Here is a 24100-nt window from a genome sequence, read left to right as displayed (position 1 = left end):
AGGGTTCACCCTATGGAATCATTGCTTAATATTGTAGATGACTCATTGGAACTGGTGTGTTAGAAAATCACTTCCAGATGTGTAGCAGTGACTTTTCCAAAAGGAAGAAGTAAACTCTGGAAAACTGGGTTAGTTTTTTGTTTTTCTGATCTTAGGGCCAGAATAAATCTTCCTGTATATGGTTACTCAACATATATTTGGAGTTCTCAGTAGTGTCATCCCCCTTGTTCACTTACTTTTCAACTGGTACCCACATAAGCTTAGGGGCTACCTTCAGCCTGCCTCCTCCTTATCCCATTTCAGCTTCGTCTTTCTCCATGCCTCCTGTCTTCCCACAGTGATGTATGGTCTGGAAACTTTACCAACTACACTCGGGCCCAGGCCTCATTCTTTATCATTACCAGCCAACATTTCTTGAACCTGCCCATGTAAAGGCACGTTGCTAGGCACTGTGGGGGATAGCAGAGCTACCTAGTTGGAGAGCAGCACAAGTAGGGAAATACAGCAGAGTGACTGAGAATGTCAGTGTCTGAGTTGAAATGTCACTTTCTGGATGTGGAATATTGAGAAAGTTACTTAACCTTTTCAGGTCTCAGTGTGTCTACCTATAAAATGAGAGTGATGGTGATAGTAATACCTATTTAATAATAAAGTAAATGTGAGGCCTAAATGAGATAATCTGTAGTAAACATATGGCATCAGCTCAGTCAGCATTGGCTGTTATTCATCTAATTTGCCACCATATATAGTATGTGTATGTGGTTGGGTGTGTGTGTGAAAGAAGACCATGGAACAGGAGTTTGTTGACAGATGCCCTCCAAGAAGCAACCGCAGGGTTTGATTTTTTGGGGGGGTTCTCTTGAAATTGATTTCACTCCAGCCAAGAATTCACAGGCTTCTCCCATTCACTGAATTGGGCCCTGTTAAAAGAGGTAATGTGTTGTCATCTCCTTGGAGGCATCAGATGACAGATCTTGCAGATCATGCAATAGTCAAATATTGGAAAGTAGCACAGCTTGAGCCTGGAGCCCTTACCAAAGGCACACCTTCTTTAATAAGGTATTTTTGGTAAATAAGATCTTACGTTTTCACCCTGCTGATTTTTTTTCACAACTTCTTATCATAGTGTAGAATGTGAAGTTGAAGTTTTCTATTGAATCAGTACATGTTTCTATATTAGATGTAATGAAAACATTTCTAAAACTTAAGGCTGCATCAGAAAAGGAAAAGATCATAACCATTACTGTTCTATAGAAATCTATGTCTGTATTCTTTTCGAAGAGTTAAAAATGGCTAGGAATTTGTGAAACTGCTACAGAAACTACTGAAGTGGTTGAGAGCATGCACACCAGAGTTAAACAGGCCTGGTCTGAATCCTCACTGTATTAGTTTCCTGTTGCTGTGTAGCAAATTGCCACAAACTTGGCAGCTTAAAATAACTTCTCATTTGACAGTTTCTCTGGGTCAAAAATATGGACAGGAGCCTACTCAGGACTTTTTAGGTGTTGGCAGGACTGTGTTCTCATGTGCAAGCTCAGGGGACTTTTCTAAGGTCCTTCAGGTTGGCACAATTCAGTTCCTTGTGCTTGTAGGACTGACTAGTCTGTTTTCTTGCTGCCTCTCAACTGGGGATGGTTGTCAAGTCATAGAGAACACCCTTAGGTCCTAGCCATTTGGGCCTCTCATAACACGCCAGTCTGCTTCTTCAAAGCCAGGAGGTGAGTCTCTCCAGGAAGCGCCCAGTTCCTCTTCTAGGGATACTTGATGAGGTTAGGCCCATTTAGAATAACCTCTGTTTTGGTGATCTCAGAGGCAGTTTATTCACACGTTCCACCTACACTGAAGGAGAAGGGATTATACAGGGAGAGTAAACCGGGGCCACCAATCTTGGACTAGTATCTAGGTACCACACTGACTATATCACTTATTTGGGCAAGTTGCCGAACCTTTCATAGTCTGTTTTCTCTTTGATAAAATCTGAGTAATGATAGTATTTTCTACCTCGTAGGATTATTGTGGGAATTAAATGAGATAACATATGTAATGCATTTAACGCAGCATGTGGTACTTAGCAATAAATGTTAGCTTTCAGTAAATGTTCAACTCATGGTAGAAAATGGCTCCTTTTCTCTTTTTTTCTTTCTCTCCTCTTAACCTTTTGTTTTACCAACCCCATCCCAATAATGAAATGGCTTTGAAAGTGGAACATGTGAGTGTATGGTAAAGGAGTTGATGTCCTCCCCTAATTCAAGTACGAAAAAGGATTTCCTAAGAATAAAGGTTATTTACCATTGACATTTCTAAGCCGGTTGCTTTGTAATGTCTAGGTGAAGGCCTTCCTACAGATATCCTTCTAATTTGATTCTTTGCTAAATGTATGCATGTGCAGGACTCAGTTCATGCTCCCTAAAACCCTGGGGTTTGAGGTATGTTTCCTAGTTAAGGGAAAAGTTTCAGAGATCAGTCTCCTTACGAAGAAATAGTTTGATAGAGCAATGATACATAATTGAGAATATCTTTGGCTATCAGTACAAAGGCTATTTTAAATCTTTCAGAATATCTAACACATGCTTACTTTGTAGAGTAGGGAATATCCATTTACAGAACCTGCTCTGGGTATCTCACCTTTAGTCTAAGGATATTCAACAGTTCAGCCTCACGGTACTCCTGAATTTTAGACTTATTTTATTCACATAAGCTCTGGGACATAGTCATTTCAGGGGATCTGACTATCTCCTGATAGTTTCAGGGCCATCCCTAGAAGAAAATGAGTATGTATCATTCTTCTCATTGCCTGTAGAAATTGATTATACTTCAAAGGTACTTGGAAAATAAATTTCCACGTGACAAATAGCTGTTTAGAAGCCCTGTCTAGGTGGTGAGAGTAGAAGGAGGTGGAGGGAGAGAGGAGAGCAAAGAAACAAAGGAAGAAAAGGCAATGTCTGTAATTTACAAATGGAGGGAGGGAATAACATCTGAAGAATTTGATTCTTCAGGATGGAACTGAACTTGGGTGTCAGTTTTCACTATAATGACATAAACGTTCCATTCAGTAAAAACAAGTCTGCATGTTTATCTTCCCTGTTAGTAGTTTGGAAGTTTGAATGTGTGTACTCCAGAAGCCAGAGAAAGGGTAGCTTATGAAACCTCTGCCTGGCCTCTCTTGTTACCTGTCCATCTCGGAGACTGCTCTTGGTTGAGGGCCATTCCACATCTAAAGCAGGAAGATGGTGGCCGCAAAGAAGATGAAGAAGTCACTGGAGTCAATCAACTCTAGGCTCCAGCTTGTTATGAAAAGTAGAAAGTACATGCTGGGATACAAGCAGACTCTGAAGATGATCAGACAGGGCAAAATGAAACTGCTCAACCTCGCCAACAACTGCCAGTCTTTTTTTTTTTTTAAACTTCATGTATTTTCAGAGAGGGGGAAGGTAGACAGGAGAGAAACATTGATGTGTGAGAAAAACCATCGATCCATATCGATTGCCTCTCGCATGTGCCCCAACTGGGGACCAGACCTGCAACCCAGACATGTGCCCTGACCAGAATCGAACTGGCAGCCTTTCGCTTTGTGGGATGATGCTCAACCATCTGAGCCATGCCAGGGCATCAGCTGCCGGTCTTGTGGAAATAGATTATTATACTGTATTGGCCAGGACTAGTGTCCATCCAGGACTGGTGTCCATCACTACAGTGGCAGTAATACTAAATTGGGCACAAAGTGTGGAAAATACTACATAGTGTGCACAGTGGGTGTCACTGATCCAGGTGATTCTGATATCATTAGAAGCACACCAGAACAGACTGGTGAAAAGTAAATCACGGAAAATTTTTCTTTAGTAAAACTGGCCAATGCTTGTTTGAGGAAAAAGAAAACAAAGAAAAAAATGTTTGCTGGTGGAACTGAGGAACCTTAAAATGGTCTACAGGATCCCTGCCCCTGCTGGGCTCACCTACCACACCCAGCATGAGTTCCCTTTCTGTGATTCTCAGTAGCACACAAGGGTCCTACAGCATTGGATGCCTAGGGAGAAGCCAAGTTGGGGGAGGAGTTACGAGTTGTTACCTCATTGAGAAAACCTCAGTTCTTCTTTCTTTACTCATTGAAGGGAAGTCTAAAAAGAGGTATGAAGATTCCCTTCCTCATATATACTTTGGGCTGTCTGCCTGATCCCCCCTAAAGATTTTACCTCTTCTTTTAAAAAATAGAATTGATTAAAAACTTTCATGTGTCAGAAGTCACTATCAAGCCATGATTGGTGTGCCTCAGTTGGTTAGGTGTTTCCCTGCAAAGCAAAAGTTCAGTGGTTTGATTCCCAGTCAGGGCACCTGGGTTGCAGGTTCAGTATCTGGTTGGGTGTGTGCGAGAGGCACCTGATCGATGTTTCTTGATTGATGTTTCTGGATCAATGTTTCCCTCTCTTCTCCCCCTCCCCGAAAATAAATGAATAAAATCCTTTAAAAAAAGGAAGTAACTATCAAGAGGGAAAAAAGGGCAAAAATGGGAGAAAATATTAGCAAAATATCTGATAATGGATTAATAATTCAGAATGTATGAACTACAGCTCAAACAACTTCACTTAAAAATGGGCAAAGTTCAAACAATACAGACAGATTTAAAGAGAAAGGTTATAGAGCACAAGAAAGCTTTCTGTTTCTCTTCTGAGGATTTTTTAAGTTGACAACTTATGTTTTTGAGCAAAGGGGAGGAAACTATTCTCATGGTGATCTTGTCCCCAAATGGATTTTTTCTTTATTTTTATTGTTGATGCTATTACATATGTCCCCATTTCCTCCCCACTTTGCCTTCCTCCACCCAGTCCCCTCCCCCACTCCACCCCAAAACTGCATCTTTAACTTTAATGTCTGGCTTTGTACTTTGCAGTCTGTCTAATCTGCAGTAGGCTTTTGAGGAGGTGGCATTGGATGTAAAATGTCTCTCTTATTTTTAGAATTAATGGATTAAAATGTTTTGCTGCTTAAAAAAAAAATGGGCAAAGAACTCGTATACATTTCTCCAAAGAAGATGTGCAAAAGACCAGTAAGACACTCAAGACTGATAATCATTAGGTAAAATGCAGATTGAAGCCACAATGAGATGCACCTTCACACCAATTTGTTTGACTTTATTTAAAAAATGGAAAAATAGTAAGTGTTGGCGAAGATGTAGAGAAATCAGCACCTTTGTTTACTACTGTGGAAATGTAAAAAATGGTGTAGCCATTGGGAAAAACAACTTGGCAAGTTCCTCAAAAAGGTTAAATATAGAATTACTGTATGATCCAGCAATTCCAATTCTAGGTGTGTACCCAAAAGAACTGAAAGCAGGGACACGTACAGGTATTGCACATCAGTGTTTATACCATTATCATTTGTAACAGGCAAAAGGTGGAAACAACCCAAATGTCCATTAGCAGATAAACAAAACATGGTGTATACGTACAGTGGAATATCATCCAGCCTTTAAAAGGAATGAAATTCTGACATGTTCTACGACATGGATAAGCCTTGAAAACATCATGCTAAGTGAAAGGAGCTAGGCACCAAATGACATGTATTGTGTGATTCTCCTTAATATTAGGTACCTATGCTTGGCAAATTCATAGAGGCAGAAAGTAGAGTAGTGGTTACCAGGGGTTGGGGGATGTGGGATGGGGAAGTTAGTGTTTAATGGGTACAGAGTTTCTGTGATGATGAAAAAATATGAAAATGGGTAGTGGTGACAGTTGCAGAACAGTGTGAGTATGCTTAATGCCATTGAAGTGCGCACTTAAAAATTGTTAACATAGTAAAATTTATGTTATACATATTACGTAATAAAAGTAAACAAAGTCGACCATGCTTTCTGAACTATAACAGCAATACTTGTGCTGGAAAAACTTGGGTGGAAACAGAAAAGGCAAAAAAATCACCCAAAATTGTACCACTTGGGATACATGTTTTAATTTGACCACATTTACTTTCTACTACTCCCACTTGTCGGTAAAAATGACGGTCTCTTTCTCCTAGTTCCTGAATAGCTGGTACAATAGCACCCACTCATTCCTTGGTGAAATGTTGGTGCTCACAAACAGAAAAGAAATACAGTTTACCAAGTAGTGAAAACCATAGCTTCCTGGCAGGCATTCTGTTGCAAAACTTTTCCTCAGCAGTGCAGTACTTCTCAGGCTATGACCACATTGTGGGAGCAGCTGCTGGCCAAGAGCACAGGGAACCAGGGTCAGCGGGCCTGGCTTTTAGCTACAGTTTTATGGAAAGTATATAAAAAGGCTTGCGAGTCTGGTCATTCTCATGCCACGCACTGAGCCCTGGAGCACCATCCCATTTAGCCACTGTTCATTCCCTCTTTATACTGTGTGTAACTCTTATCTCTTGTCTCCACTTTCAGTCAGTTCTCTCCACTGACTGACTGACTAGCTCAGGGCTCAAAAGGAGCTCTGGCCACAGGTCCCTGAGGGAGACAAAGATGCCCGCGTAGCATCACTAGGGGCTGCCTCTGCTTGTTTGCCGATGACCCACCTTGCTTACAGCCTGAAAGCAGTTGCCCTCTAAGGTTGTGGTGTTTAAAAGAAAGCAGGGCAAGCCTCTGAAGTGGCCAGAGGCTTTGGCTTCTACAGAAGATGCTAGTACATTCCTGAATTCCAGGAAACTCTTGCTGGGCTGGGCCTCGATTGCTCCCTCAAAGAAACCTTCACTGATCGGAGGAAAGAGGAAAAGGCTCAATGGTTTGGCAAGGAATGGGGCAACCTGATAGAGAAAGCTCATAAACATTTCATTGTGCTCTGCCTTGAATTCTGGAAAGAGATTATTTGCTTTCCTGTTTGAAAATGGAATATTATTTAAATGTGGGAAGAAAATTGCACTGCAGAGAGAGTGGCTTTAGATGGCACGAAATCCTTCAATTGGCCCATCCTCTGCCTATATATATTTCAAGGTGAGACCAGTAATCCTGTTTTGCCAGAATTACCTTGATTGTGAAATATATAAGCAGTGGCAGTGAAGTAATTACACTGATCTTCCTCCTTGAACACAGTGGAATTCCACATGCAAACAAGTGCTGTACTTTGAATAGTTGCCACTAAAGGAGGCCACAGTTCCTCCCTAATGTCATTGATCAAAACACAGGGAATTTCCCTCAGAATGAATTTATGGGTCATGTAGATTACCAGGGCCATTACTGTATAGTCCTGTCTCATGCATTTTTATCATTAGATGAGCATCTGCATTCTGGTAGCAAAGGAAAACTATCATTTAAAAAAAAACTTTTCATGGTTTAATTGTGTTTCTGTTAAGCTTACGATGACATCATTGTTGCTATCTGTCTCCTCTCTCTCCGACTTTGCTTGATAGAGAGGTCCAGTCATTTTAAGCTAAAAGGTTGTCTTTCTTAGCCTTTTGAAATCTCTAGAATTTTTAAACATCTTGTATAAGAACTTGGAAAAGGATTTCCCTCTTTTATTTTGGAGGAGTATGTCATGAACACAGGAGATGCTCAATACATACTTCTTGGTGTATGTGCCTTGGATTTTGGAACATTAGTCCCAAATTCTTTGTATTGTGAAATTTATCTTATATTATTTGGAACACTGTTACTATGAGAAATCAACAGTATGAATCCCATGTGGAAGGAGAAAAAAATAGAAAAGAGATGGAGGAACATTAAAGTGGTAACCGTGGTCACCTTTGGATGGTGGGATTCTAAGTGACTTATTTTCCTTTTTAAATTTCTAGATTAAAAATTCTTTTTCCCCACATCTGAGTAGAAGTTTCATTCTTTTCCAGTTCTTCCAGTTTTTAAAAAATAGAGTAAATTTGATCTGTAACATTGTACTTTTTTTTGTTTAAGGTGTACAAGGAGCTACTTTGATGCAAATAATATTGTAATATGATAGCCTATGTAGCAATATTTAGCACGTTGCATAATTATAGTAGAGTGTTATTTTCTATATTCATCATATTGTGCATTAGATCTCTATAGCTTATTTACTACTCATCACAAATTTGTACCCTTAAACATCATGACTATTCCCACCCCCAGGCCCAGAATAAAATTTTTTCAATGAATGTGTATTGCTTTTATAATAATACAAAACCAATACATCTTACATACAAATAATGCTGCCTGTTTATAAGAAGTTATTAATAAGGCAATAGATCTTAAAGTTTCTTGGGTCACGCACTCCTTTGAGATTCTGAAAAGCTCTGGCACCTCCTTTCTCTACAAAGATGTACACAGAGCATTTTCCATGTAATTTCAGAATTTCACATCCCATGTAGCTCATCCAAGGATCACCTAAGACCCCAGATTAGGAGTCACTTTAAGAATGGAGAAAGTGGCATCTAAAAAGGTGGGGGCTGACAAATGCGGAAGGAAGTAGAGTTATATGTGTGTGGTTAACATCACTGTGGGGGCATCTGATTCAGTAGCGCAGGCCTTGCATCAGTCTATGTCAATCAATCAGGGTGCCTTTGTAAGAGAGAGAGGATTTTCCATTTGTGAAAGTGCTAGCTAGTGTCCTATTCTTCTACAGGTCACAGGGTGCTAACTAGGTATAAGCGATAGCCTTGAGAGTGGGACTGAGAGCCCAGCTCATCCTAGTATTAGTGTCTGTGTAAATAAAGTCCCTGGAAGGATTTTCTTCAGCAGCAGCAAAGAAAAACGAGTGGGGTGGAGGTGGGATTTGATCCAGGGCTAGGGGGCGGCTGCAGATGTGGTTCAGAATGATAAGGGGTTAGTAAGAGAGAGGGCTACTGGCCATGGGGTCCAGGTTAATTGGGAATGAAAGCAAGACAGATACACACTGTCATATTGAGGGAATGGACTTTAGTCTAGCTGGAGAATATACTGGGGAGAAGGTGTAGAGATTGTTTTCTAGGAAAAGAATAGTTTTGTTGCAATTACTGTGGTTCGGCCACATGCTCTAGGTAGAGGACTGTAGAGGCTGGGTTCTAAGTGTGTCTCACGGTGGCCTCTGCAATGGATGAGGGTTTGTTAGCATTGCAAAATGCTTTTGAAGGAGTACTTCTTGCTAGAGTGTGTTTGCAAGGGACTAGGATCAGCATTGCAAAAGAGTTAGGTAAGGGTATGGGGAGTGCTTCCTGCTAGTGCTTCTGGGAATATGTCATAGTGATCCGCTTTGGATTACTTTGAGGGGACAAAGCAAGGAAATGTACTCTTGGGCACATTCAGCACACCAGAGTAAATGTGAGCTGGAGGGAGGGAAGGATGGGGGGAGATGCTATTTAGGAGAAAGTTTGGTAGTGGGGAGGGAAGTGGTTACCAGAACGGATGGAGTTTTGCTTGAGTTACCAACTTTCTTCCTGGTTTAATTTGAATGCCCATCCAACATGATTTTCTACTTCTGACACTTTACATTTTTTTCTTGTAGGTGTGCCTAGTTCTGTGAAAGTTTCATATATGACATTGTGAATTTATCAAAAGAGAAGCTAATGGGTGATGATTTATGTTATGAAAGTGTTTAATAGCAGGGCTTATTTGGACAGCTACCTAGATGTTTGTATTTTAGTGAGTGTGTTTTGTAGATTGTGGTCATCTTGAGCAATTGGCAGAGGCAGAAAAATCTTAATGCTGAAGGTTAAAAAGATACTGACAATGGATTTGTAGCTTGCTCATTCAATCATTCAAGGTAGAACTTTGGGGAGTTGGAGACAGCAGGGAATATGATAAAGACTGCAGTTATAGAACTTTCATTCTAGCTGTGGGGGTGGGGAGAGGTAGAAAAGGAAATGGACAGGTAGTACACTTCAGTATTTTGTGATAGAGCTGGGATGAGGAAGGAAGTACAGGTATTAGCTCTGGGTTTGAGGAGGCAAGTAGCAATGGGTAGGCAGGAGTGGCCATTTATACCTAGATAGATTGGCAGCTTATGGAGTCTTACAGTGGGGTTGGGGGGCAGAACTGGGCAGAAGTGTCAAGATCAGCAAAGATGACATAAAAGGTCCCATTAGGAGACCTTCCCACTGTGGTTGGGCTGGGGATGGAGGCCAGATCTTAGAAGCCTTGAACAGTTTGAGCTTTTCTTCTGCAGGCTATGAGGGCCATTAACGAGGTATAAACAAAGGAATACTGTGATCCAACTTAATGTTTCTTCAGAAGTTTAACCGTGTTACAATGGAATACTACACAGCAGGAAGAAAGAAGGAGCTCCTACCCTTCTCGACAGCGTGGATAGAGCTGGAGAGCACTATACTAAGTGGGACAAGCCAGGCAGTGAAAGACAAATATCATAGGATAAGTGGAACTTAATCAACAAAACAAATGAGCTAGCAAAATAGAACCAGAGACACGGAAATAAAGAACAAACAAAGAACAAATGGACAGTGACCAGAGGGGAGGGGGAGGGGGACATTAGGGGAAAGAAGGGAAAGGGTCAAGTAAAAGAACAGGTCTAAAAGACAAAGACAGTGGGGGAGGGGGGAGCATGGGAGGATTGAAGGTGGGAGGTGGGGGTGGGCAGGGCAAGGGAGAGTAATGGGGGGAAATGGGGACAACTGTAATTGAACAACAATTAAAGTTTAACTATGTTGGGTCAAATTAGCCATCAAAAAGGTGTTGGAAACAAATTTAGTGCAGGTTGACAGCTAATATTTTCACAATGAAATGGTCAGCCTACTTTAATCTCTCACACAAGGAATATACAAGTATTTCCTTCAAAGAAAGGCTCTTCACAGACACATCTCTCACTTTATTTTCCTCAATAGTTTTGTATACAGCTCTAATGAGTACTTTTCCATAATTCAGCGTATTACTCCTGGAAAATGTAGACAATGGGGCAAATTTTCAGCCTATGTTGTCATTTTATGGATTAATTTCCATTAGCACTGACCTTCTGGCTTTCTGTGCATAATAAATATGAGCAAAACATCTGTTCATGTCATTCCCCTGTTTAAAAACCTCTGCCGGCGCCCAATCGCTTACACTAGGAAACAGTCCAAACTCATTGCCTTGGCATACTGGGGTCCTCCATAAATGTGCCTTTTAGGCTTACCTTGGCCATTTTTCCCTGTTCTGTTCACCTGCAGACTCCCTGAGCATGTGCTATTACTCTTCCATGCTATTACGCTCTCTTCTTTGCCTGGAATGCCTTTTGTTATTCACTTTGCCAGCCATGAGCATTTTTATTCAGTTCTTCAAGGCTCAGTGCACCTGCTGCTTCCTGTCTGAGCCTCCTTCACCAGCGGAATTAATCTCTCCCTTACCTGCATCCCCACAACACTCTGTGTCTCCTATGCTAACCCTTATACCATCGTATTTTTAAGAAGATTTTATTTATTTTTAGAGAGAGGGGAAATTGAACCAGTGATCTTTTCATTCCCAGCGCACACCAGCCAGGGCCAGAGACTCCTTTCAAATGGAATCTCTGATGATAGGACATATGTCGATTGGGCAGGAATTGGTTTTCAAAAGGAAACAAAGATTATAAATAGGGCAGCCATTTTTTAAAAACAGGAAGATGTGTAAAATTGAGTAGCCAAGGGATGGTTGCTCAAGAGATGTTGGTCTGATTTAACGCCCTTTCCGATGAGTTGAGAGAGGCCAAGCTACATGAGCTGTAACTCAGTGTGACCTTGTAAGGTTGGACAATGTGGATAGAAAAGTGAGAGATGATTTCTGAATAAACAAGAGCTGGGGAAATAGTTGAAACTTATTAAATAGGAGAGTAGATTCTGAACTGGATTACATATGGCTTAAACTTTTTTTTTTGCTAAAAAATCTTGAGAGTGATTGTAAACCTGACACTGAGGGCAGTCAGCCCAGGATACGTTAGGGCCAATAGGACAGTAAAATGCGGAGCAAGGTCAGGAAGGACTTTGACAGCCATCTCTAGACTGCTGTTGCGCCTTCCCTAAAGACAGCCTAGGCGAAGAAGGTGCCCTGTTTAATCGCGAGTGTGTGGGTAGGATAAACATGGATCAGGTCACCATATACTATACCAAGAACAGGCATCCTTTGTCATTTTAAAGAGGTAACCTTAAGAAAATCAAAGGAGCTATCACTCGATTTTACTTTAAATAGCTTTTAGAATATATTATCTCATGAAATAGTATAGGCTGAAAGTACTACTAGGTTCTGAAAAGACACAGAGAATTTCAATTATTGGCTAGATCCAGTATGTCCAGTTATGGGAAATGAAAATATTTATAGAACGGTACATTTTTGCCCCTTTCAAGATTGATTTCAAAATGGGGCCAGTCAGTTTTCTTTATTCTTATTATCAGGAACAAATTAAGGGTATGGGTATACCAGTGGTCAGATCCAGTGTGGAAAATGATGTGTGGCTGCTTTATAGATTAGTGAGACTTTGTAGCTAAGGACGCTTGCATTGTTGCGTGTGTTCAAATGGGCACAAACAGGACTTTCGGGTTTTTATGTTTTCATTGAGTGCAAGTAATCTAGCTAGCTAAATCCGCATACCTATAGAACAGCAGTGCACTTTACATTTTGTTCTTTTTAAGAATGCAAAGTATGTTATGGATCTGTTCATAAAACTCAGGAAAATGTCAATGAGATGTTTTGTTGCTATTTCAGTTTATAGTGGGCACGAAGATCCAAGGCAGGTTATAAATTTGTTGACAGGCACACAGTGAGTACAGTCTGATTTCTCCACGTATGAATTATCTGCAAAAATTTTGTATGTCTTTGTGAACTTCTGAAATTCCTTGATTTGTTAGGAAGAAAGCCATTGTATGTAACCAAGGCGCATTTTCTCTATTTGTCAATAATGGTTTGCTAAAGAATAGAAACAGTGTTATTCTGTTTTCCCCCCATTGTCTTCATTCTTAGATTTTATTTATGTATTTTTAGAGAGGGGAAGGGAGGGAGAAAGAGAAGGAGAGAAACATTGAGTGGTTGCTTCTCACACGCACCCAACTCGGGGTATTGCCCGCAACCCAGGCATGTGCCCTGACTGGGAATAGAACTGGTGACCTTTCAATTTGCAGGCTGGCACTCAGTCCACTGAGACACACCAGCCAGGGTAATGTTCTTCTATTTTTATAAATGTACTTTGTAATTTTCTCAATGTATTCAGGAATTTCTTTTACTTTTTGTGTTATCTTTGAGTCATTTAAATGCGTATTAGCCCAGAGTGAACACAAAATGTCTGGAATGACTTAATTCAAATGAATTTTCCTGCCTGTCAGACAGCATTTGAATAAAGTTACAAGTACTGGTTAAAATGAAGTTTTGGGGTATAGAGTTCATCGAAATTTTATTTATCCTTCAGTAGATAATCTAGATTATTTGCATAATATTTGAGTTGGCTGTGAAAAGTACTTGTTAACCGCGTTGGAACTAATATAGTATGTATACAGACTTGTTTATTTCATGACTTCTAAAAAATAAGTCCATTGTAGGTTTTGAAAAATATTCCTTCATTTTATAAGAATAGCTAGGTAGACTAAGAAAAGGTAAGTGATTTGGCATTTAAAAAGATTTGCTCCTTATGCAAAAACTTTAAAGAGGAAAGAATGTGTTTTATTTTTTTCTCAATGTTTCCATGTTAGATTTAAATCTCATTTTGCTGATTCTTAGAACAGTAAGTTGTTCCTAAATTAAACCTGGGATCTGAAAATTAATAATGAAAGCCTTAGCAGTGACTTTTCTCTCTCTTCTTGTGTGTTATCAGTTCTGTCTTGGAAGGCATATACATGTAAGATCAGTCTCTTTGTATTACTCAGCTGCTTATCCCTTAGGAGCCGCAAAAGCTTCTGGCTTTGTAGTTCTCACGGCTCTCTTCTAGGTTCTATGGGGAAAACCGGGATGGATTAGACATAGTCCGTTGACAATATTTCAATGTTTTTTTTGTTTTTTGTTTTTTGTAATTTGATTCTTAACCACTTGAAGCTGAATCTGCCAGCTCCTTCCCCCAAAATAAAAGACCTAAGGTGCTAATCCCTACTCATTGGTGGCAAATGCTAAACTGGAAGTAACAGTTTAGAAATGCAAAACTCCTTATCCAATTACTTTAGAAGCTCTCTAAGCCAGCCAATGCTCACATCATCAGGGTGATGAGAAGGCAAGATCTCAGTTCTGGCTAAAATGATAGGCTAGTTTTGAGGAGGCTTTAGCAAATCCTAATGGAGTTTTTCAACAAAGGTAGAATGCAAAGCCCATTCAAGGAAATGAAACATAGAAGTGAAGGTGGGGAAATGTTTTGTTTTTAAGTTCAGTGTGCATAGGTTTATGTGTATCGTGGTTAAGAGCACTAACTCTGGAGTCCATCAAATACAGATTTGAAACCCACCTCCACTAATGTGTGACATTAGACCTGCCTGAACCTCAACTTCCTCATCTGCAAAATGGGTATAATAACCTACCTTTTAGTGTTTTTGAAATAATTAGGTGAGATAATAGATATAAAATGCTTAACTTGGTTATATAGTAATCCTCAATGTAAGTTGTAGAGAAAGTACAAGGCATGCTATTTCTCCCTCCAGATGATTACAGTCCTCCTAAAGAGACTAATAAGCAAACTACCCACAAAGCAGTTCTGTGCTATAGATGAGTAAGTGCCACAATAGTCAGCAAAGACAATAAAGGCTGTAGGGGAGAGAGGTTGGTGGTGGTTGGGCTGCGAGAGGAAGAACATAAGCCAAAGTGTGGATTAGGAATGAGCATGACCCAGTGGTCTCATGAAGTGTGATCTTCCCACTTAGTTAGCTTTAAGAAAGGTCATCGTCTTTTTTTTTTAATTTTTTTTCTTCTTTCTTTCTTTATTTTTAAATACATTTGTCTCTCCCTCCCCCCCACCACTTACCCTTACCCCCTCCTTCCTTCCCTCCCTCAGCTCTTCCGCTTTGGTTTTGTCCATGAGTCCTTGCTATATGGTCCTTGACTTTCCCCTTCCCTTCCCTTTGCCTGCCCGCCCCTCCCTCCTTCCCTCTTGTCTCTGTTGATTTCTTTTCCTTTCCGTGTTGCTGGTCATATTTCCCTTGCATCTTTGTATTGTTGGTTAGGTTCCGCTTATAGGTGAGATCATGTGGTATTTGTCTTTCGCCCCCTGGCTTATTTTGCTTAGCATGATGCTCTCCAGTTCCATCCATGCTGTCGCGAAGTTTAGTAGTTCTTTTTTTCTTTCTGCTGTGTAGTATTCCATTGTGTATATGTACCATAATTTTTTGATCCAGTCATCTACTGAGGGGCATTTAGGTTGCTTCCAACACTTGGCTATTGTCAATTGTGCTGCTATGAACATTGGGGTGCATAAGGTCATCGTCTTAAATGGAATTTGTATGTGGGTTTTCGTGCCAATATTTGTCCTGATAAACAATCTTTATTAAAATCTATTCAGCAATTTTGCCAAGTTGTGTTGTTCTAATTAAAATGATGGTTTTTCCTCCCCTAGTATCATCATCAGGTATAACCTGATACAGTAATTCAAGGCTTCTTTAGTACTTGGAGTTCCTACTGGGAAAAATGAAAAGAAATGACCTGGTGAAGATAATCATATAATTTAGAAAAGAAAGGGTTATAACAAAGTCAAATACTGTTTGTTTGAACATTCTGCAGAAGTTCCGTATAGTTATGGTTTGTTGCCAAGCTTTGTGGGGTCCTCCTCAGGGAATGTCTAGTTTTTAGTGGTGACATTTCTCACTTCTGTTAGTCACGGCACAACTTCTGCTGTGCCTCATCCTCCTGCACCACCCTCCACAGTTACCTAGTCCCTGATCTAATGGAGTTTTTCAACAAAGGTAGAAGACAAAATTAAATGATCAGGGACCACATATACTCATACAGGGAAATTCTTATGATTGATATAGATATGGATAGATGGGCCCACACACGTTAGTGTGCCAAAACACTTGTGTATTCGCTTTGTTGGAACATGATGTGGCTGTGAGAGAGTATGACAGATCACAGAAGTCACGTGAGCCTTTAAGTTACCATTGCTTTGGTGATCGGTTTGACTGTCTTTGAGTTTATTTTCGTCCTCACTAGACTGTGAGCTTTTCAAGGGTAGGGTCTGGCTCTTTTTCATCTCTGTATTAACAGGTGCCAATACAGGGCTTGGACGTTAGTAGGAACTTGGTAAGTTAGCCTTACACCAAACTTACTTTTTTTTCTGCTTTGCCGGAAATTACGTGCCCCTGGTGGCCATTTTGAGTGCAAAGTGTTATTTTAAGATAACTCTCTGGTGGTGGAAGCGTTCCAAATTGTGCTACAAATGTCTGAAACAAAACAGGAGCTGAATGCCCAGGAGGTCTGGGGAAATCCCCAGGGAAGGGAGGTGGAAGAGTGATGGGAAGAAGAGAATCACAGAGTAACCCCTGAGTGTGTTACTTCTGTCCTAAGATTGTTATTTTCAGCAACAAGAAGTTCACATGTCTTTGAAACTGTAGTCTGACAGCAATACTGTGAAAATAAACTAACTTTTGTGCTAAATAATTCTCTTTCTTAAACCAGCTATTGCTCCTTGTTCCTTCTGGCACTGGAATTTAATTTGGTGCATTGGGCAGTGATGGTGGTGGTGTTGCAGAGAGATTTTTGAGTTGGCCTGTGCCCCACTGTTAAACATGCTGTGTGTTTGGTCTCCCTCCCAGTGTGCTAGAGGAGGGGTCCTGTGAAGCCATTGTTCACTTTTGACTTGCAGAAGATACATTCTTAGAATTCTTAAGGAGAACTTGTTCCTAAAGTAAAAGATCTACCAGTAAACTACTGACCTTTGGTGTAATATCTAAGCAACCCAGGCTTATTTTGCATTCTTGACAGAGAAATATCACACAATTATTGCTTTTTAAATAAAATTGAAAATATATGGTTAAGTGTTTGATGATCGCATAAATAGGCTTGCTAATCATGTATTTTTAAATACATGAGTTGTTAGATAGGTGATTATCTACATGGCACATACATATTTACCTATTTATTTTAGGACTGTCAGCATGGTTTATTATTTGTACACCACAAAATCATTTAAATCTTAAGTACCTGGTGCTGTTAGTAACTCCTAGTGAGGATCTTTGTTTCTTTCCTTAGTCCAAGGAACAGACTGTAACTGGGTCTGTACTGATAAGATTCCTTTTTCAATGTTTGCCCTTTCACTCTGTGTTAGAAATCAGAAAGTTACTTAAATTTGTGGAATTGTGTATTTCTTCAAAGTTTTAGGGTTTACACATGGAGGAAGTCCACTTAGATTTGGCCTGAGCAAGCCCGGAAGAGTGCAGAATGCACTGTATCCCAAACTGTGGTGCAAAGATGACATTTTAAATTTTGTTTTATTAGATAAAAACAATAGATTTTTTTTATTAGATTAAAAAAATAAATTTATTTTTATGGGGATGATATAACCTTACTGTTTCAATAAATGTATTTCAATGAAGAAGAGGTTTGATTTGAAGAAAAATATGAAATACATGATAGTGCAGAAGATGTGCGAAATTTTTTGAAGATTGTATGTGCGTAAGTAGGGTTTGGAAAACACTTGCTAAGAAAAGAAAGAGAATCAGGAGTCGGAAGACCTGGATTTGAATCCTGGCTCTGCTACTAAATGTAGACACAGCTGATCTTAAACCTTTGAGCCAGTTTGTTCACGTGTAAATTGAAATGATAGTATTTTTCTTGTCTATTGGAATGTTTTTTGTGTGAACTAGAAGGAAGAGTGTATATTGAAAGATTTTTTTGGCGGATTCCCTTTTTTAAAAATTTCATTTTCAATTACAGTTGACCTTTAGTATTATTTTATATTAGTTTCAGGTGTACAGCATAGTGGTTAGACAATGATATGAAAGTGTTTTTCTAAGACTGCAAATTGATCTTCTAGTTAACAACAACAAACCTGAATAATATTACTAGCAAGTTATTTCAAGAGAGATTAGGATATCAGGGAATGAGAACTTTCAAAGGCAAACGTTCCCCCCACCCATGGTGCAAACTGAGTAGGTTCCAAATTTCGGTTGAGGCTTTCCTGTCACTATATAGGAAGAGAGAATTCTGAAACATGTGCTCACTTCTCTCCAGATTGTGTAAGTGCATTTGCATTTTAACTTAAAATTGCTACAGAACTGTATAGCAGTGTACACAGAGCGGGGCCTTGCTATATTATTTGAGGGTTTATAAAGTACCGTTTATTACAAGACCATTTTCTTGAGTTGTGAAAAAGCACCCTTCAGGCCAGTCCGTGCACAGACTGTCAGGAAGGGAAAACCTGAGAGAATGACCCTTTTTGTGTGTGATAGAAGCTTTATTTAGGGTAACGCTAATAATAAGTCTAATAATAGAATGATAAGTAAGAAAGTTAGATAAGGGATATGTTCTAGACCGCAGGGCAGAGTCACCATTAAATCATAATTTGAAAAGTCAGAGATTTTCCTTGTCTTGGAGACCGACAGAGTTATAAGGCTCCTACTGGAAGGGAGATGTAGGGTGCAGTTCTTTGGGACCGACTCCTACTGTAGCCTCTCACTGCTAGTTTGAATTCTGCTTTTAATGCCTGGGAGAGGGGTGGAGTTAAAACTGGGGATTGGAGGCAGAGGTGGGGTGGGATGGGTATGGAGGTGGCTCAGCCCCTCCTCTTTTTCACCTTCAAAGATCGAGTCAGATTCAGGGGCCTGCATCTTCTATTAGGGTAAGTTTTGTGGGACGCAGAATAGCCACCCCAAGCTTTTCTGCAATTGAGCTAGCCCTGACAAAGGAAATACGAATGAAGACCCAGGATGCTTAGTGTAATCAGTCTTAAATGAAAAGTGCAACCTTGTTTTCTATAACATGAATGTATGGCCTTCAAAACACATGGGGAACTGTGAGTTTCATTTTTAGAAGGCATATACTGTACATGCAAAGAAGTGATTCATTTTGACATAAGCTTTTCCATGTTAATTTGTTAATAACTACATTACAAAGTCGAAGGAGCATTTTCTTTTTCTTTTCAAAGTTTCTCGGAGAAGGTACTTATGAAATTATTGTATGGAGTCATTAACAGATGCTAATTCAACAGGTTAAACATTGAAATTTGAGGACTGTTTTTGCAGTCTGTATTAGGAGGATGGCTGGCACCAAAGACAAGACTTTGAAATAATTTCCAATGCCTAAGGCTTGCCTTCTTAGATTGGGCTTTTTATTCATTTAACTCCTCTGAGAAATTGATCACAGACTTTGAGTGTTAGAGCCGAAAGCTGCAATTGCAGTTCCCTTTCACCTGGGTCCATGAGAATATGGGACAATGTGGTCTGATTTTTCTATTAGAAAATCTCTTAGGTCCCCAAACAGGATTTTTTTCTACTTTGATTAATTTTTTGTGAGTACTCACAAACATGCTAGGGATGATCTGCTTGATTTGACTCATGGTTCTACAAATCCAAATTTAGGACATGAAATGAAGTATATGTTTGTTAGGATATTTCCCCCCTGCTTTTTTGAGGTATAATCGAAAAATAAAATGTACATATTTAAAGTATACAATGTGATGATTTGATGTACATACACATTGTGAAATGGTTACCACAGTCAACACATACATCATGGCACATAGTTGCCTTTTTTGTGTGTGTGGTGAAAACTTTTAAGATGTACTCTCTTAGCAACTTAAAAGTATACTGTAGTCACCGTGCTGTATATTAGATACTCAGAACTTAATAATCTTATAACTGAAAGTCTTTGACCAACAGCTCTCCATTTTCCTTCATCGCTCTGCCCCTGGCAAGTACCGTTCTACTCTTTTTAGATTCCACATATAAGTGGTGTTACTGGACAGGGGCCTGGCCCTGAGTGGGTCTGCCTCGGGCCAGCAGGTAGTGTGTGGGTTCTTGACTTTGTGCAGGAAAGATTTCACAATACGAGTCTAGGTGACTATGAGGGTATGTTTATTAGAGCTGGGGACAGTGAAACAAGGAAGGGCTTAGCATGGAAGAAGCAACAGCAGAGCCTAGGCTGGGCTGCCTTAGCTCACTGGGAAGTCAGAGGAAAGGGGGTCTGGGAGACAGGGTCAGGGGTTTAGCCTGGGATGAGCTGCCTGGGGTCCCGTACAGTTAAGGAGATGCACGCCTGTAGGGGAAGAAGGGAAAGAGAATGGTGTGGGCTGCTACCCAGAGGGAAAGCATGCCAGTTGGGTCCTTTGTGTTGAGCTTTTATTTCTCTCTTGCAGGCAGAAGTGTTTGGGGAGGTCTCAGGGGAGGGTTTCAGCAGAATATTCATCAGTTTTCCAGGTGCTCCCTTGCAGGGTTCTGGTCTCCACTGACTGGTCAATGATAGGGCAGGGGGTCCTTAGTCATTGCAGCTGATTCTGGCGTCCCCACCTGGTTTTGCTGCTTTTCTGGGCCTGGAGTTGAAATACAACTGGGCCTACACTCTGTCTCTGGGGAGGTGACCTTCTGTATCTGGCTGTGTACTGCTCTGCCAGTTTGTTCAGCCATGTGTCTCAGTTTCCCTATTTCACTTGTCCTGGCTTACTGGCCTGTCTCAGTGGTAGCATACAATATTTATCTTCCCCTGCCTGGCTTATTTCACTTAGCATAATGCCTTCTGGATTTATCAGTGCTGTCACAAATGGCAGGGTTTTCTTTGTTCTCATGGCTGGCTAATATTCCATTGTGTGTATGTGATGTTTTGTTTATCCATTTGTCTGTAGATGGACACTTAAGTTGTTTCCATGTCTTGGCTATTGTGAATAATGCTGTAATGATCATGGGAGTGCAGATAATATCTTTGAGATAGTGATTTTGTTTTCTTTGGATACAGGCCCAGAAGTGGGAAGTTCTATTTTTAATTTCTGGAAGAGCCTCCGTAGTGTTTTTGTTAGAGTCTTACAGTTGTTGAACACTGATTCTCACTGGTTAGAGGGGTGTACTCTAACCTTTCTGGGGCATCTCAGAGAAAGCTATGGAGCTTTCAGATATGGAGCTGTGATATAGCTGTGACCTACTGTGAACCAAGTTATAAAAACTGTTATCAAAGGATCGTGTTGGTACATTGTACTGGAAAGTGTACATTGCCTCAGTTGTTAATGTACACAAATATAAATATAACCCCATAACCCATAATGATGCTAAGTTTTATTTTTTGAATATATCTTTTTGAGTTTTATTTATTACTGTATTTTTTCATTAACATTTAATCCCCTTATGCCCCTTTGCCCCCGATACTAAGTTTTAATATAATGTTAAATTCATTCAGTATGATGTTTGAATATTTCTTAAATTTGTTTTCTTTATACATTTTTTATTAATTTTTTAGGGAAAGTAATTTAATTCAAGTAAAATACTATTGAAAGTCACTAATATATCCACCTTCATTTAACTTAGTGTATTGAGACATGGAGATGGTTGAATCTGAATATCTGACAGTTCATTCAACAGTTAGGGAATGTTCTAGGTTCTGGGATTATGGCAGTGAGTTAATAAAGGAGAATCCCTGTTCTTGGATTGGCAGAGAACTAAAATAGATGGTATATCAGATCATGGTGAGTTCAGTGAAGATGATAGGAAGGGGAAGAAAGGTTGCCTAAAGTTGAAGGAACAGCACCTCTACAAAGGTTTGAATTCTGGCTCTGAAGGTGGGCAGCTTGACCTGAATTGAATTCAAAATTTCCTCATCTGTAAAATGAGGACAAAGAGTAAACCTATTTCATAGTGTTGTTATCAGTGTTACATGAGAAAATAGAGAGAAAGCACTTGGCATGGTGCCTGGCATATAGAAAGGGCTCAGCAAATACTGTTAGAACTCTTATTAATAAATCATATCCTAGATTTCCCAGAGTCACTGGCCCTGCTCCTTGTAACCTTAGTTTTAGGCTGAGGCCTCACTATCAATGGCCAAGTTGCTGGGAAGTCCAACAGGGATCCATCGACTTTGCCACTTGGAACTCATCCTTATATGCCCTGCCCACTGGATCAAGCATCTCCACTACCCATGCTTGCCCCAGCTATGCTGGAACCTTGATATACCCTTTACACAATGTGTATCAGAATTGGTACACAATATAGAGTAGGCACATGAGTGTTGGAACTTCTCCCCTTCAGTTACCCAGTGAATCATGAATATTCAGGAAATATCAACTGCTGGGCTTCCAAATATATCACTTTTTTAAAAAAGTATTTCTGTTTTTGATTTTTAAAAAATATATTTTATTGATTATCGCTGTTACAGTTGTCCCATTTTCTCCTCCCCTTTATTGCCCTCCATCTGGCACCCCTCCTCCCACCAGCATTCCCGCCCCCCCTTAGTTCATGTCTGTGGGTCATGCATATAAGTTCTTTGGCTTTTCCATTTCCTATACTATTCTTAACCTCCCCCTGCCTATTTTGTACCTACTATTTATGCTTCTTATTTCCTGTACCTTTTCGCCCATTCTCCCCTGCCCCTCCCCTCTGATCTCCAGTTCTGTGATTCTGTTCTTGTTCTAGTTGTTTGCTTAGTTTGTTTTTTGTTTTTGTATTTTACATTCAGTTGTTGATAGTTGTGAGTTTGTTGTCATTTTACTGTTCATGGTTTTTATCTTCTTTTTCTTAGATAAGTCCCTTTAACACTTCATATAATAAGGACTGGGCGATGATGAACTCCTTTAGCTTTGCCTTGCCTGGGAAGCACTTTATCTGCCCTTCCATTCAAAATGATAGCTTTGCTCGATAGAGTCATCTTAGATGTAGGTCCTTGCCTTTCATGACTTTGAATACTTCTTTCCAGCCCCTTCTTGCCTGCAAGGTTTCTTTTTGAGAAATCAGCTGATAGTCTTATGGGAACTCCTTTGTAGGCAACTGTCTCCTTTTCTCTTGCTGCTTTTAAGATTCTCACCTTAATGGGTAATTGTAATGATGATGTGCCTTGGTGTGTGCTTCCTTGGGTCCAGCTTCTTTGGACCAGAAGTATATTTCCTTGTCCAAATTGGGGAAGTTCTCTTTCATTATTTTTTTCAAATCACATTTCAAATTCTTGCTCTTCCTCTTCTCCTTCTGGCACCCCTATGATTCGGATGTTGGATCGTTTAAAGTTGTCCCAGAGGTTCCTAAGCCTCTCCTCATTTTTCTGAATTCTTGTTTCTTCATTCTGTTCTGGTTGAATGTTTATCTCTTCCTTCTGCTCCAAATCATTGATTTGAGTCCTGGTTTCCTTATATCACAGGTGGGCACAGGTAACCAGGTTCTTGGTGATTGCGGACAAAAAATTGAACTGAACACATGGAGTTTATAGCAGAAAGCAAGAGAAAGCAGATTTATTAAGCCACACAGAACACAGGAGCAGGCCAACTCCAAGCAGAGCTGAGCAGAACCTAACAGGGCCTGACTTCAGGGGCTAGAGGGCTTTTATTTTTATATGGCCTGTCTCTCCTGGCTAGTTGTGCTTTTTCAGAAAGCAGGAACTACCAGTCTTAGAACAGGGTCTCTGTCCTTTATCGATGTTCTTTATCTTAGCCCTGGGGCACCTCTGGAGTTTCCTCCTTCCTGTCTCCTGCCTCACTTCCCTTCACTGTTCATTCCCTGTATATTTTTCTTTATTTCACTTTGCAGAGCCTTCACTCTTTCCTCCATTTTGCAACCATACTCAACCATTTCAGTGAGCATCCTGATTACCAGTGTTTTAAACTGTGCATCTGATAGGTTGCTCATCTGTTCATTGTTTGGTTGTATTTTTGGAGCTTTGACCTGTTCTTTCATTTGGGCCATATTTCTTTGTCTCAGCGCGCCTTTTATGTTGGAAGGGGTGGAGCCTTAGGTATTTGCCAGGGCGGGGCAACCCAGGTCGCTGAGTTGTGATGCAGTATGTGGGGGAGGAGTTTGAGAGGGAACAGTCCACTTGCTTAGCTCTCGGCTGACTTTTCATTCACTTCCCAGCTACCCACAAGCAAATTGGGCCCCTCTAGTGCTGATTCCTAGGTGAGGGGGGTTGTGTATGTTCCGGGACCCTTTGGGTCTCACCAGTGAATTCTCCTGTGAGGCTGGGAGTTTCTCCCACTGCTGCAACCCCCACAGGTTTTTACCTCCAGAGGTTCTGAGGCTTTCTTTTCCCCGCACTAGAATGAACCCTGGGTTGTGCAGTCTGTCTCACTTCTCCGTTGTTCCCCCTGGCTTATCCTCATGCAAGTGTGGTACTGCTCAGTCTGGCGGTCCGCCAGCCCGGTCCTCCAGCTGCCGCCTTGCCTTGAGTCCT

At 40.4% G+C, this 24100-nt stretch overlaps 1 protein-coding gene and 1 pseudogene across 2 annotated transcripts in view; both read left to right on the top strand.

Annotated features, from left to right (window-relative positions):
* DOCK11 (dedicator of cytokinesis 11) overlaps positions 1 to 24100 on the top strand; it is a 175127-nt gene that overhangs the window by 18542 nt on the left and 132485 nt on the right. The gene's annotated exons all lie outside the window — the stretch shown is intronic.
* On the top strand, positions 3228 to 3818 carry LOC129076123 (60S ribosomal protein L30-like; annotated as a pseudogene).

This window comes from Pteronotus mesoamericanus, unplaced genomic scaffold (genome assembly GCF_021234165.1).
Source record: "Pteronotus mesoamericanus isolate MK-2021 breed Mesoamerican mustached bat unplaced genomic scaffold, CSHL_Meso_final contig_57, whole genome shotgun sequence".
NCBI lineage: Eukaryota > Metazoa > Chordata > Mammalia > Chiroptera > Mormoopidae > Pteronotus > Pteronotus mesoamericanus.
Note: the sequence above shows the minus strand (reverse complement) of the source record. Positions and strands in the feature narration are given on the sequence as shown.